This window comes from Mus caroli, chromosome 18, assembly GCF_900094665.2.
Source record: "Mus caroli chromosome 18, CAROLI_EIJ_v1.1, whole genome shotgun sequence".
Classification (NCBI taxonomy): Eukaryota; Metazoa; Chordata; class Mammalia; order Rodentia; family Muridae; genus Mus; species Mus caroli.
Window position 1 is genome coordinate 70287664 of NC_034587.1, and position 4443 is coordinate 70292106.

The window sequence follows — 4443 nt, forward strand, 5'->3', positions numbered from 1 at the left end:
TACTGAGATGCGGGAGCACTACGGTGATAGGATACTGAGATGCGGGAGCACTACGGTGATAGGATACTGAGATGCGGGAGCACTACGGTGATAGGTTGGACCGTAGGAGTCTTGGGCCTTTGGAACTCTTTATGGGCGGAATGTGGAAGAGTTTGGAGCTTTTGGGCAACAGAAGTGTTAGAATCCTGTAAGAAGAAGAGCTTAGTGGGCCATTCTGGTGAGGGTGTGTTAAATGGAAATGTCAGAAAGGAAGATGATGAAGACTGTGTTCATGAGGTTTCAGAGAGGAAAAGGACTCTATCAGGAACTGGGATACAGGCCATTTATGTTACATTCTGGGGGGTGGGGATAGGGGGATGTGTTCTTGCTGCTTGTGTCTTGACTACCAGAATGAGACTGTATTATAAGCTATGACTGAGCTGGAGAGATGGCTCAGGGGTTAAGAGCACTCACTGCCCTTCTAGAAGACCTGGGTTCAGCTCCTAACACCTACGTGGTATTAAAGCCGCCTGTAACTTCAGTTCTAGGAAATCCAATGCCCTCTTCTGGCCTCCCCCAGCATCAGGCACACATGTAGTGCATATACATGCATGCAGGCAGAACACTTTTCCACATCAAAATAAGTAAATAAGTATTTTTATTAAAAAGGCAATAGTTGTTTAGTATAGAAAAATGTAAATCATCATAGCATCCAAGACGAGGCACATGCATTGATTATTGCTGTTAGTTTTTTAGTGATAAAAAGCAGAAAAACAATTTTTTTAAAATTTGCAATTTGGCAAAGAAGGGAGCACAGGTAAGGCTGAAGTTGCAGGTGTGATGAGGAGAAAGTAGCTGGAATTGTTAAACAAATGCTTTATTAAAGCGGAAACCTTGTGCTCTTTACTCTGAGGGCATCAACCATCACTTGTTTGATCTTCTAAAAAAAAATGCAAATCAACTCAGAAGGAGAGAACTGAGAATTCTATTGACTGGGTTCCATGCTGAAAGCAAAATGGTTTTCCTAGGAGTTTATCGCAATCCATAATTATGATAAAATACTCTGTCAAAAGCAAGCTAAGAAGCAAGGGCTTCATCTCGACTTACACTTCCTGAGGGATACAGGTCTTCCTGGTAGGGAAGGCAGGACATAGTCAGGGAAGACATGGTGGTAGGAGCAGGAGACGAATGGGAGAAAGGAGAATGAAAAACTAAAAGATAAGGGCCTGGAGAGTTGGCTCAGTAGATAGAGCAGTTGTTGCTCCTGCAAAGGTTCGATTCTCAGCACCCCACAGAGAGACTTACCATTTCCTCAGGCACCAGGCACATATAAGGTACACAGACATATGTTCAAGCAGCACACTCAAACACACAAAATAAAATAAATCTAAAAAGAAATATCAAAAAAATATTTAAAAATAAGAGAAGTGGCACATGCCTTTAATCCCAGCACTCAGGAGGCAGAGGCAGGTGGATTTCTGAGTTCAAGGCCAGCCTGGTCTACAAAGTGAGTTCCAGGACAGCCAGGGCTATACAGAGAAACCCTGTCTCGAAAAACCAAAAAAAAAAAAAAAAAAAAAAAAAAAAAAAAAAGAGAAGAGAGTTGAAAAGGGGTGCAATGGAAACTTAAAGCTTAAGGTGATTTTGTGTGTGTGTGTGTGTGTGTGTGTGTGCGTGTGTGTGTGTGTCTGTGTGTGTGTGTCTGTGTGTGTGTGTGTGTGTGTGTGTGGTACAGCATGTGCTTGTGAATGTGTGCACTACAGCATGTGCTTGTGAATGTGTGCATGTGTGCACTATAGCATGTGCTTCTTGTCAGGAGGGGTGGCTCAGAGGACAACCTCCAATGTTGGATAGCTGGCCCAGCAGCTTGCAGGAGAGCTTTTGGGTCCACTTGGCTGGAATTTGACATCAAGCCAGGACAAAGATGTAAGTCAAGGCAGGAATTTGACTTTGGGCTAGGAGATTAAGAATATTTGCATTTGAGTTACTGCTCACTGAGGCATGTGTGGCATTCCTTTTGTCTTGGCCACCCTGACAGGCGTTTACAGGATTTTGCTTATTGCCTTGCTTGTTCCTTGACCCAGAACTGATCTTATTATTTTGCATGTACTTAAAGTGGCATAAAGGCAGACTGGAAAAAAATAAACCCGTTTCAGCCTCAGCACTGGCTGGGGTCATGCTACAGTGTTGTCCAATTGTCCTTTTTCTTTTGAATCCTCCATCCTGCCCTGGAGAACCTGTTGACTGACTGAGCTGGCTTGGTCTCATCTCTCACCTGCTTAAGGGGCTCTAGGATTATAGGTGTTTATTCTAACTACGCAAGTAAGCTCTACCTAGGTTCGGAGGACTTGACGTCAGGCCCTCATGGTTGCATGACGAATGCATCTGTGCACTGAGCCACCTCCACAGCCAGACATTCACAGTCCAATTAACTTACTGAGTAAATCAGAGGGCTTTCCCCAGTATGAGGTCAGCAGCCAGTCCTTTGGGGTTACCTGAGTAGGACAAAAGGGGGGAAGAAAGTTGGATTGACTCTCAGACTGCTTTAATTAAGACTTCTACTTCCCACCTTCCATGTTCTTGGCTCTTAGGGCTTCAAGGCCTAAGGCTGATGGACTCTAGACCATCAGCTCTGATGCTGAGGACTTCGGACTAGATCTCAGGTCTTCTGAGTCTCCAGGGGACCTCTCAGCCTCCACATTTATGGGAAAAATAGTTATAATTAATGATCAATATACGATTATAACTATTATATCCAAGTATATAGTATACTGTAATATCAATGTTGTCTTAGTCACTGTACTTTATACTGTACACGTTACTACTGTACTTTTTTTTTACTTTACTGTATACTTTACTACTATAAAGAGACACCATGATTGGACTGGAGAGATGGCTCAGCGGTTATGAGCACTGTCTGCTCTTCCAGGGGTCATGAATTCAATTCCCAGCAACCACATGGTGGCTCACAACCATCTGTAATTGGATCTGATGCCCTCTTCTGGTGTGTCAGTGACAGGATGCTCATATACATTAAATAAATAAATAAATAAATCTTAGAGAAAGAGAGAGAGAGAGAGAGAGAGAGAGAGAGAGAGAAAGAGAGAGAGAACAAGCATGACCAAGGCAACTCTCACACAAGAAAGCATTTAATTGGGGCTGGCTTACAGAGGTTCAGTCCGTTATCATCAAGGTAGGAAGCATGGCAGCACACAGGAAGACCCAGTGGTGGAGAAGTAGCTGAGAATGCTACATCAGGATCTGCAAGCAACATGAAGAGAGAGACTCTGGGTAAGCTGGATAGTTTTATGCCAACTTGACACAAGGTAAAGCCATCTGAAAAAAAAGGGAACCTTAGTTAAGAAAATGCCTTCATAAGACCAGGCTGTAGACAAGCCTTTTGGGCATTTTCTTAATTAGTGATTGATGGGAGTGGGCTCAGCCCATTGTAGGAGGTGCCATCTCTGGGCTGGAGGCCCCAGGTTCCATAAGAAAGCAGGCTGAGCAAGCCACGAGAGCAAGCCAGTCAGCAGCCCTCTTTGATGGCCTCTGCATCAGCTCAGGCCTCCAGATTCCTGCCCTGTCCTGTCTTGAACTTCCTTCAAAACTGAACAATGATGTATAAACATAAGCCTATAATAAACCCTTTCTTCCCTAACTTGTTTTTTTGGTCATAGAAAGTATTTCATCACAGCAATAGAAACCCTAACTAAGACACTGGGATCTGGGTTGACTGTTGAAATTTCAAAGCCCACTCCCAGAAATATATTTCCTCCTCCTCCTCCTCCTCTTCCTCCAACAAGACGACACCTCTTAATCATTCTCAAATAGCGTCATTCCCTGATGATTAATCATGCAAATATGTATGCCTATGGGCTCCTTCTTTTTTGCTTGTTTGTTTGTTTGTTTGTTTGTTTAGTTTTGGGCAGGATGCTTTTGGGTTGTTTGGAGGGTTTATGTAGCTGGCTATCTTGGAACTTGCTCTGTAGACCAGGCTGGCCTCGAATTCACAGAGATCTGTCTCTTCCTGCTGGAATTAAAGGTATGTACCATTACCACCTGGCTGTGGGCAGTCATTCTTTATTTAAACCACTATTGATATATGATATAAACAAATGTACTTTATTATTGTCAATATGTGTGAGATAGAAGCCAATAGTATATATTCTATATATTGTAGTACAAGCCTTTCTGCATTTCTCTCTATGTATGTGTATCTATCTTCATACACACATATTATATGTAGATGATTATATTTTATGTTAAGGGGATTTTCAGGTTCTTTGCCTCTCAATCAAGGAATCAAAACTAGGGCCGAGTGTGGTGGCTCTCAGGAGGCAGATGCAGGTGGACCTCTGTGAGGCCAGCCTTGCTCATACACAGCAAGTTCTAGGCCAACCAAGGGCACACAGTGAGACCTTTCGTCACAAAATATTGATCCTGTTTCTAGAATTGGGGCCTGTA